Genomic DNA, 11,677 nt, shown 5'->3' on the forward strand with positions numbered 1-11,677 from the left:
TGCCCGCCCGCTCCCGCCCGCCTCCCCCCGCCCGCTGCTGCAGCGCCAGACTGCTTAGTCTGCAATAATCCGCAGCCCCACGTCCCCCCGCTGTCTGGGAGCCAGGGCACCGACCGCCCCGCCGCCGGCCGCGCTCCGCCGGGCAGCGCCGGGGGCAGGGGGGCGGTGGCGGCCTCCCCCGAGGCGCGGGGCCGCCGCCGCCTGCGGCGCTGAGGGGAGCGGCGGGGCGGGCGGGGAGCCGTTAGCCGTTAGCCGTTAGCCGTTGGCGCGCGGCCGTTGGTGGCCCCGCGCCGCCCCGCGCGCGCGGGGCCCGGAGCCCCCCTCGTAGCAGCGCGGCGCGGGCCTGGGCGGCGGCCCGGCACGGAGCGGGGCCAAGGCGCTGCACAGCGGCGGCGCCCGGCCAGCGGCGCGGAGCGGCGCGGAGGGGGGGGGCGGGCGCAGGCACATACTGTAATAATAACCCTGCAGCGGCAGCAAAGGGCATCTGAGGAGAAGCGGAGGGAGACGGAGGCAGCCGCCCGCCCGCCGCTTCGCCTCGCCTGCGCCTGTCTGGGAGGGAAGAAAATGGTGGGCGGGGAGGAGGGGGCGCCGCGCCGTGACACAGGCAGGCGGGGGCCGCGACTGGGACCGGCCCCCGGCGGCGAGGGCAGGCGCGGAGGGGACCGCGCGGTGCTCGCCCCCCCCCCCCCAGCGAGGTGCGCTCCGAGGGAGCGCCGGCAGCTCGCCGGGCCGGTGCGTGGCGGGAGAGCGGCGGGCCGCCGAGCCAGCCGCGGAAGCGCGCTCCTCCGGGCGCTGAGGAGCGCAGCGGGACCCGGGAGAGAGCGCGGGCGGCCCGCTGCCAGGCGGAGATTTGGACCCCCGCGGGACAGCGTGAGGGGAGAGCGGCCGGCGGCCGCAGCCCCGCAGGTGCAGCCGGGCCCCGCAGCAGGGCTGGCTCAGGCATCGCCTGTGGGGACATGAGCGGTGACACAGCGCGGACGGAGCATGGGCTGGTCCCGCAGTGCAGGCGCACGCAAGCACTGCAAGGGTAGCCTCCCCGGCCCACGTGTACCTGCAGGACGGGCAGAGACAGCGCAGCGGCATCCCGCAGGCGACTTGGGCCGGGTCAAGCACAGTCTGTCAGGGTGGCGTCCCACGGGCTTTGCAGGAGCAGTGTCAGTTCGTACGTTATCGTAAGTGGCCCCAGTCGTGAGCGTAGGGGCATAGGGCGAGGGACGGAAACAGGCAAGTGCAACATGGCTACACAAAAGGCTACGGGAGGGCTCCTGCTAGATAGGCACCAGGGGAAATGGAGCAGTGTAGACACAGCACACTCATGAAGAGCAACAGAGACAGTACACTGCTGGACAGTATCTCTCCTTAAAATGCTATACAGGGGTATGTGGCCGAAAAATAAAGAAACAAGTGGTAAGCAAGATTCCCTGCTACCCTGCAGCGTGTATAGTTAACCTTCCTCAAAATGTCTGAGGCAAGGGTGGTTAAAATGGTATGAAATCGTACGTTCTGCAGGCTAATAGAAGATTAAGCCTTCTCTATTAGGCCTAGGTTTTGAGCAACTAACCTTTTTCAAATCCTCCTTTATTTAACTCCCTATGAAACTGCATTTTTCTCTGGTCCACATAGGATTTCCATTTGTTGAGTGGAATCAGCTTGCTAGCATGTCTCTGCACCTTCCTGACCAGCTACTACATCTCTAGGAATGCTCTGCAAGCGTGTCAGCTTAAGGAATACTCTGCAGCTGGAAGGGAGAAATGTGAGACCTAAGCAGCCCCTGATATTTAAACCCCTGGTAAGCTGTGATAGTAATTCTAACTTCAGTGCATTAGGATCAGATCAGTAGCCTCAGAAATACATAGTTGCTACTGTTGGGGGCTGTTCTCCTGCCTGCCTCCTCCGCAGGTTGTCACTGATCAACTATTCGGACTGAAGCGCATTAGAGGTTGTACATTTAAACTTTAACTTGAGGTAGCGAAGGAGCATTATTCTAATGTTTTGCTGAATCACAAGTACTGGCCCAGTGCAGGTAGCAGCCCTTCACAGCACGCACTCAGGTAAAAGCAATGGGTTCCCTTTGGCTTAGGTGCATCTTCTGACCTGGGGAGTATGTGTCCTAGCTGGTGAAGTGTCAGAGATTCACCACTTGTAGAGATTTGACACTGGGGAATGAAACTAGATAACTGTGTGGGAGGTGGGAAGCTTGCATTAATGAAGGCCCTAAGAACCTGAAGTGGACAATGCTGTCATCTGACACTAAGGGGACAGGCAGGTTCTTTTAGGGATGCTTGGCTGAATGATGATGGCACTAAATCGTAGTTACAATTAAAGCTTTATATTCTTAACAGGATTTTATGATTAGTATAGCTCACAGTTTATTATTAGAATGGCACAAGATTTCTAGAAGCAGAATCAATATAGTGCAATCTATAAGTAGCATAATACAGAATTTATAATACAACTTAATTTATAATTTCTCATCACCTAGATCCTAACTTAACTTATGACTTGTAATCACCTGGACCCTCTGCAGATCAGGTCAGATCTTAATACATGCTTTGCTATATCAGTATAACAGTCATAATCTTGAGTCGAAAATCATATAAAAGAATATGAGTCACTCAGTCAGTCCTTGGAGGAAGCAGATGACATCGGAGGTGTCCCTGGCCACCGGAGCATCCTGGGTCTCGCTGTCCAGCAGCAGCTCCAGTCCGAGTTCCCCACTTAGGACTCTTAACTGCTTGATTTTATAGACAGTGCTCGGGGTGCTGTTACACCTCCGTGTTCTGTGATGGGGTCATCACCACCACTGGGTTGGCCAGGTGCCTGCGACCTTCAAGGCTACTAAGGAAGGGAGTAATCAGCCTGGTGCCCAGGAACCTTGAGGCCATTAAGGAGGGGAAGAAGAAATCTGTTTGGTTTGTCTACTTGGTGTGCGGGACCTTCAAGGCTTGATAATGAGGGAAAGGGAACAAATATGTGACCCACACAGCCACAGAGAATGGCTGGTTGCCTTACAAAATGGCATTAGTTATGCTAACCACATTACCAGGGATTGAGAGCAGGAGGTACTGGTCACAAATGCTGAAGTGGACTGAACGTGCCAAAGCTAGTGTAAAGCATATTGGATGTTATGTGGCATTTCCTGAAACGTTGTGGGGAGGAGAGAGATGAGCTCCCAGCTAGAGCTGTAGTGTCTTTCTCTCTCCCCTGCTGCCTCAAAACCCTGTATACACAGCTTCTGTAGTCCTTTCTCTATCTATACCCCTCCCCACACCCCATGTGAGAACCTTACCTACAGCCTAAAGTTCCTACTGGAACCACCAAGAATGGTTGTGGACAAGTGTAAACCTCCATCTGAGCCCTTAAAGCCTTCATTTTCTTCCCAGTGACTTGTTTTTTTACCCCAGGTAAGCAACCTGGTTTGCTGTGCTGTTTGTACTTGATTGTATCTGGAAGGTCGTACCTGTTTGTGGCCTGTGACAAGCTAACTTGCTAGGATCTGCTCAAAGTATGTACTATTGTCTTGAAGTGTCTTGAAGTATGCACTATTGTCTTCAAGTGTCTTGAATTTCCTTTCCCTTAGCTAGCTTCCATTAGCAGCTCTGATGGAAACTAGGAAACGAAAGTTTAGCTGGTAACAGGAACAAAAGGGCAAAAGCCTGCATGGGAGAAGAGAGGGAGGCAGCAAAAGGAGGCAGTCTGGCCCCACCGTGGGGCAGGAGAGGTTCTGCCACTCTTGGTTCTGGAAATGTAATTACATGTCCAGGGTTTGTGAGACAAAAGCCTAATATGGAGGATGTTGACTGCAGACAACAAGGTGGAAACCGAGAAAGGTTAAGAACCAATTCAAGCAAACTGTTAAGACTGAACTGAAAATATCTTTGAAAAACACTTTACTGAAATTATGCATCAAGAAATACATCAAAAGAAATAAAATTTTTGATCATGTCTTTGTTAAAGAGGTGAACAGCATTAGGGTGCTGGGAAACACCAATAGGTAACCAGCCTATTAGGGAAAAATACTGCCCTTTCTAAAATGCTATGTTGTGGGGAAGTGGAAATCTTTTTGCATCTGCAGCAGGGACCTTCAGCCTGACTGTGAGTCCAGTGCTAGCCTTCCCTCTTTTAGTCTCTAATCACTCATATAAAACTTCATTATTACAAATGCAGCATTCAGGTAAATTGTCCTGCTGTCTTCAGGAAAACAGGTTTAACCCCAAGCCTGATGTTTATACCCTGTGGTTACATAAACCAGTCTGATTTTGTTCTGCAGTCAATTATAGATGGGGAGGAAAAGTTTGTTCCTTTTGCTACCTCCCATCTGTGACCATTTCCTTTGATACTTTTTCGCTTTATTTCTTTCTTTGGCCTGACTTACAGACCCTGAAATTGATAAAGCCCTGACCTACAAAGCATTATGATTATACAAATAGCCTAAGATGGGCTTGCAAAGCAGACAGAGGAGAACAGGCCCTTATGGCTGAGGGGAAGGTAAAAAAGCAGCAGAAGTTACAAAGATTTAATAAATCAGCAGCTGGGAAACTCCATAGCTTGCAATGAATAGGCATAAAATAGTCACCCAAGTATCACTCTGAAGTTGTCCTTCCCAGTTCTGACAGGGAGCAGAGAAGCTGTATCCTACAGTACGGGCCACAATTCCCATTCATCTTCTCACTTCTGTCCTTCAGCCGTCCAATTCCAACATTGTGCACAACACATGAAACTAACAAGACTCTGGTCTGGAAATGGGTCGGATTCAAGCCTGACAAGAGGTAGTGTAGAGCGCTGCCTGCTCACGTAATGAATTGGTTGAGGATTGCCTGGAGCACTTGAAATAAGAAGGTGGGAGGAAGGCACATGACATGCTGGGTGAAGCTGGTGGTTTGGCAACTGGAACCAGGTCGTGCATGCAACTCATTGTAAAACCATCCAAAACACCAAATTCGGTTATACTTGTTAGCAGCTTTTGTGATATATAGCTTCCATTAACAATATCTGCACCACTGCAGCACTTTCACGGATATATCCTAAAAGCACCACATAGCACTAAAAAGAAACTCACCATATAGGCATAAAGATACAACATATAATGACAGCTGTCCTTTTTTGCAGATTCTTCTGCCTCTTGTGCTATTCCTACTCTTAAGTTCTATTCATCAATAAATTAATTCAGGGAAGAAAGTGGGTAATTGCATTGCTGCAGAAAAAAACTTCAATAGATTTTCATAGACATAAAGGGGGCAATGTAGATTATAAACTAACTATCAGAAATTGTGTGTGTTGTTTCTGTGGCAACTAGATTGAAGTTAGAGGGGAGACTATCCATTAACTGACTTTTTAAGAAGACGTAAACTGTGGGCTCTATTTCCAGTTTAGTTTTCTGGGGGCTGGATTCAGAGGGTTTCTTTTTCCTGCTTATCTCCAAATCGATGAGAATTTTGTTTTCATTTATTTTTATTACCAAACAAAATGAGGTATGCATAAATAACTGATGAAAGAGTTGTCTGGAAGATTTCCAGTTAAGATTAGTTTGTCATTAAATAAACGAATGTTAAGGCTTTTTTACTGGTGCTCCAACAGAGGACAGCTTGGATGGAAGAACTACACATCAGCTGCTATATGAACATGTTCACTTTTAACAAACTAAAGTTCTTCACACTTCCAGAATGGATTATTGGTTCACCTATTGCAGCTCCTCTGCAATAATAACTGAACACTTGACAGGAAGATGTAAAATACGCAGAATACTTCAAAAATATACCAAAGGAAAGAAAATCATGCCAAGGCCTGTACAGTTAGGTTAGGCCCCTTGACTTCAATGAAGCTACCTACACGAATACAGTTAAGTACCCTGCTGAGGTTAAGCATATCAAAGTTAAAGTGAAATTCTAGATCCACTAAAATTCTTGGGAATTTTGCTATGGACTGGGATAAAGTGTTTTTTCCTTTAGACTAGACAGAGAAATAATTTGAGAATGTTGTAGAAGAAAAAGCAGTATGATTTGATCATGATTTGTGACTACAGAGAGAAAAAAGTGTAAAAATTGAGCAAATTTCAGCCGTGAGACACGGTGAAGTGAGCAGAGCTCCAAAAGCAACAGCAAATGGTAAAGAGAGCTGCTATGGAAGGGAAGAAAAAGATACCGGTACTGACTGTGTTCATTTAATTTCAGTCAACAGCAATTCATGATTTCTAGCTTTGCAGTCGTGCACTTGGAAAACAGTAGCCACAGTACCAGTAAGGGCCTAAGAGTTCAGGTGAAGTCCTGGTTTGCACTTGCAGCATGGGGAGCAGAAAAGTGGCAACAGTGGCTTGCTTGCCTGGTACTCTTCCCCTGCATATGGTCTTCCTGGCTCCTAATTCAAGGGTGCTCCCTTGAAACATACTGCCTCTGTGACCTGGTTGACTCCAGCAAGCCCGAGTCATGTTTAAATTATACCTGTTATCAGACTGACTCTTAAAAATTGTGGCTATTTGTGCTGTATGAAAAAAAAATGCTATGTCTCATTTTATGTCTCCTACCTGACAAGTCCATTGATTATCTCCTGATTCTTATGTTTGAGTAAAACAGAATAATGATTGCCTAATCAGGGTTCACAATTCCCATAGGCTTTAGAAGAAGTTGGGGTTTCTATTGCAGAGTCAGACCCAAACTGCAGTAATGGACAATTATCTGAATTAGTGAATCATGTAACAAAACTTAGAACCTGTTGGTCTGTCTGATTTATCTTTTCAGAGCACATGCATTTTACTTCTGGGACACTTTGATTTATTTGTTATCAGCTCCATTCATACAAATATTTGTACCAAAATACTAAACATTGATAGATGAAAAGACATATTCATGGCCAGTGGATTAAATTTTGAAGAAACTTTGCATACTAACTAAGAATTGCATGACTGAAAATTTAGAACTTGGCTTGACCTTGACCTTGTATTTTCCTATAAAACCAATCAGTCCTTCAGTTGTACAGCTGGATTGCCAAAATATTTAGAGCAATATCTGCATGTAGGGAACATGGAATCTCCTGAGTTCAGAAGAAGACCCTTATGTGTGGTCACTCTCAAGCACCTGGCTTGCTTTGTTGTATGACATTGCCATTTTAGTGTCTGAATGCTGAATGGTAAAGAAACACCTTTAATGGAAGTTTTGTGGAGCATGGTATGGTATGTACTTCATTGCCTAATTTTCTTGTAAGGAAATTATGATAAATTACTTGAACAAGACAGAAAGATTCAGAAACTTGGAAAAGAGTTTACAGCTTAGGTTTGACTCATTGCAAACTCAGGTGCTTTATTGTGGAAAACAGTGGCAAAACATGTAATTCTATCTAAGAGTGACTGGGAAGTGCTACTTCTGCCAACTAGGATAAAGAATTAGCATGTCCTCCCTGGAGGAAGAGATCGAGAGCAGACAGGGGAGACAGCAGAGAAAGTCTCAGACATTGTCAAACTTCAGAAGAAAAGTTAAAATGCAGATCACAGGATATGTTGTTGATAAGTAGCCAATCAAATCACATCCAAAGCAGACAGCAGTTTGAGCAGTACATGTGTGTACTTTGCTCAAACCAACATGAGACCTTTCCTAACTTACATTGACACTCTGTGAATGTCATTCTGATATATATACTTGCAATGTTGTCATACTTGCATTGTTTAAGATACATGAGTTGAAACCTAACTCTGTAACTCTCACTTCTGAAGTAGCATTTATTCACACTTATGGTTGCACAGGAGACAATGTGTTAAATGCTGTTCCAAGTAATGGTTCAAGAGATGAGCCTTTCTATTCAAGTCAGTTAAATAAACACAATATGCTTAATTTGAATTCATGAGAATTCATTTAATTAAAAATGCAAGATACAGTTTTTCTATTGTAGACCATGCATTCAATTATTCTCAGCAATTTAGTGAGAACCTGCAAGATTACCTTAGTCAACTGTTGATGAGTTTAAGCCCAATTTAAGCTTACCTATAAAGCTGAGTTTAAGATTAAATTTAATTTGACTGGAATGCAAGAACAGAGGATCAATTGTTGCTAGTTCACCAATTCTTGAAAAGCAGGATTAAGAGATAGGAGTTTGATTTGAACCGATTCTGTCAGCTTATTTTCAAATGTCTGCTTTTTTTTTTTTTTTTACTCACTACAATGGAAGTAATACATTCAATGAAGGAAATTTAATTTTAGATTAGGTACAAAGACACTCAGGTTCACCACTGCCAATCATGCTGACAGTTTTGATGATGTGGGCACACTGTATTACAACAACAGCATTGTGATTATATTAGAAAACAATTAAATATCCCTGAAATTTTTGCACCCAGACCTGGAAAGCAGGGTCTGTAAAAGTAATCATAAAAGGGAACACAGTTTGGGTCAGACACTAACATAAATATTTGTGTTTGGGGAATATATAAAGGAAAAAAGATCAGCCAACGTACCAAACTGTACCTAGGGAATAAGTGAAATTGCTACAGCTCAGGGACCCCTTATGGCTGTATTATAGGCCATAACATTTCCTTTAGAGTGTTTCAGGACTTGTATCAAGAAAATGTGAACCTGTGGAAGGTATGGGTATGGAATTAATTACATTTTCTTGACTAGCTTCATAGGCTTAAAACCAAAAATTAAATATTCCCTTTAACCATAATGGGTTATAACTTTCTCACTACAGAAAGAGATGACCATAATTTGATTGCCTCACAATTCTCCTTTTTTCATTTTTTTAAAAGCATCACACTATGCTTTCTATAACAAACTGTATCGTCATTTACTTTTTTCCTCTTTCAAATGCCTGCAGGGTGTATCTGGAACTTCACTTAAAGCCATAGTGTTTTACTCTGCAGGAAAGAGTCACGAGACTGTTCACCAACAACACATCTCCCATTTATTTTGGAGAGAGTAAGCTTCAGTCCATTATCCTTCATCCAATAATTCTCTCTTTTTCCTAGTATTTCTCCTAATAGTGACCAAAGAACCAGGCAGTAAAAGATTAAAGTTAGAAGAAAAAGTTAAAAGATCCCTTTTAAACTGGTGAACAGAGCTGCTTCCTTAAAGACACTTGTGTGCGTGAGTGTCTGTGTGTGTGTGTGTTCGCAGAACTCAGACTTTGTATTTTGCCACTTTGATGAAGCCTGGGATTCAGAAATCCCAGCATGTCATAAAAAGAAATTATGCATTTTTAACCAAAAAAATCCTAATGACAAAATCCTTCCTAGATATACCAGAGGAGTTCAGTTATGACATATTTTACACTGATTAATGAAAATCCAATTCTGGCCCTGGAAAGGTAATTACCCCACCTGGCATCTGCCAAATATCCCATGTAGAATATCAGACATGCTTTTCTTGTACATGTATTGTCTTTCCTACACACCTGCTTTGCCACTGTCAGAGACAGTGCTGGGTTAAATGGTCTTTTGATGTGAGACCAAAAGACTGCGATCACTCTTTCATGCTTACATTATAACATAGCCATAAAAATACAATATGCTGCTTCCTTCAGTCTACGGCTTGTTTTTAACTGCATAATATTTTTATCAAGGATAATTGTGGTTAGTTCTTCTTGAAACTAGCGCTTCCTCCTCTTGAACAGCTACAAATGAAGTATTTAAACCATGTGCAGGAGAGGGATGACTGGGGGCAGAAGGTCATTGTATGCCTAGGCAACTGCACATTACAATCCAGAGCGTAGTCACCTCTGCAGATGGCAATGGTTACTTGCTATTAATAAGTCAATAATGCATTTCAAGTGACTTTTGGTGGAAGCTTTCTTGGTTTGTATCTGGCAGTGCTGTACTACTTAAAAAGAGCTTTGTTCATGATCGTCCTTTTGGTGTTGTCTTTTTTTAACTCGGCAAGTGTACTCTCCCATTGTACAGAGTTGTTCTAGAAGCAAATCTAAATTCTGATGAGTGCTCGAAGCTTATTATTTACCACTATAAAAAAATTACACAGCTGAGGGGAATTTCTACTTTAAAAAAAAAAAAAACACCTTTATGAGAAAGTTTAGGATGGAAATGCAAAAGAACATCTTCAGAGCTGTGGAATAATATTTGACAAGCAGTAGGAAAGATTCAAGTTAAATGTTGGATGTTAATGATGTTAGATTTCCTCCTTTGGTCCCACTCAATCATTCATACATAGCATGTCTGACAAGTGTTCTGTCTTTGTGAACACTCTATGATCACATAACACAGTTTGCATCATTTGCAAAAATGTATACTCTAAGAGCAGAACCCTCTCCAGCAGCAACAGTGAAGGGTTCCAGAATTTTAAAGTTATTCAGAGTGGTTTTTTAATGAAGAACTAATAAGAAACACATTTGAAAACTATAAGCCCTTTAAAAAAACAACTTTAAAAATATTAGACTTTCTCCCAAATGAAAAACATACTTCCTTTCAAAGTCCTAAATCTCAAAAACATCTTGTTAAATTAATTTCCAGCCTTTCTTGGGGAAATTCATCTTGGGTCAGAGACTGCATATGAGAAACAAGAACAAGGGAGTTTTTTAAAAGGTGGTGTCGTCAACATCAGGCTTGTCATGAAAAATAATTACTAATCTCTGCTAAGAGGTTGACTGCAGAATTTTCAGTCCAGCTGTGAACTTCATGAAGCTGTGCTTCCCTTCAGTTCTGTGGTTTTGTAAGTGGCTTTAATGGTTTTGTAAATTGTTTTAATAATAATTTGTATTTTAAAAAACAAAGGCAGAGCCATAGAGATGCAAGCTGGCAATTAAGAGTGGAAGATTTTCATCATGGATTTTCTTGTGGTGTCCAAAGGCTCTTTCTTTATTCCTGTGCTGCCACCAAAGGGGACATGGGCAGCACACAGGGACTTGAAGCAGTGGAGAAATGCCAGAGGCAATGTGCATGGCTGCCGCCAGCTTCTCCTTGAAGGACTGTGCAGAGCAGGACAAGCTCCTCTGCTAAGAGGCCAACATGGGAACAGTTGATTAGACTGAAAAGCAATTTTCTCCAGTGAAGTAACCAGTGGAGACAACAATGGGAGGGTCTGAAGTTACACACCTACAAAGTGACTTGATTTGTAAAGGCAATGAACACATACCATCCTTCTTCACTTCGTTAAAAATGACATTTTTTTCTGTCTTTGAAAACTGTTGCACATCTTGACCCAATTGTGCCTGATGAAGGATTTGAGATCCTGATTCTAGTTAACAGTTGGGCACTTTATGCATTTCTAAAACAGATGTGACTGACACTCACTTCAAGGTCTATTTACACTGCCAGAGAGGTAAACTGTTATCTTGCATATGGTAACCTGATATAGTTGTTTGACTGAGACTACAAGTTTGGCTGATAAAGCAAATAAAGTTGATGCAATGACTTCTGTTTGGCATTTGACTTGGCGCAAAAAATGTTTTGATTAAAAAGTGAGAGAAATTCAAAATCCCCATGGTCTAGATGAAGTCCCACCTAACTGCTAGCAATCAAAATGTAATTGTGCACAAATAAATGGGTATGTACTGAAAGGCGATGTGGCTGTTGGCTTTTCACTGCTTAACAGAGATCAGAGCTTTCGTATCTAGAACTAGAAGAGCTGCTATTAAAGTTTGCATGGAGTGGTCCATAATGCAGCGGAAGCATCAGCCAAGCAGAGTGATCAGTGCTGTACCTCATCATTCTCCAGTGCTGTATCTCTAGTTGACAAAGAGATAC

General features: G+C 43.6%; 1 long non-coding RNA gene across 1 annotated transcript; it reads left to right on the plus strand.

Annotated features, from left to right (window-relative positions):
- The first annotated feature begins 949 nt into the window (after positions 1-949).
- Positions 950-11,426, plus strand: LOC142421950 (uncharacterized). Its single transcript, XR_012779018.1, has 3 exons — positions 950-1,789; positions 6,171-6,255; positions 10,706-11,426. It is a non-coding gene; the product is annotated as an uncharacterized LOC142421950 (long non-coding RNA).
- Positions 11,427-11,677: the final 251 nt, after the last annotated feature.

This window comes from Mycteria americana, chromosome Z, assembly GCF_035582795.1.
Source record: "Mycteria americana isolate JAX WOST 10 ecotype Jacksonville Zoo and Gardens chromosome Z, USCA_MyAme_1.0, whole genome shotgun sequence".
Lineage (NCBI taxonomy): Eukaryota > Metazoa > Chordata > Aves > Ciconiiformes > Ciconiidae > Mycteria > Mycteria americana.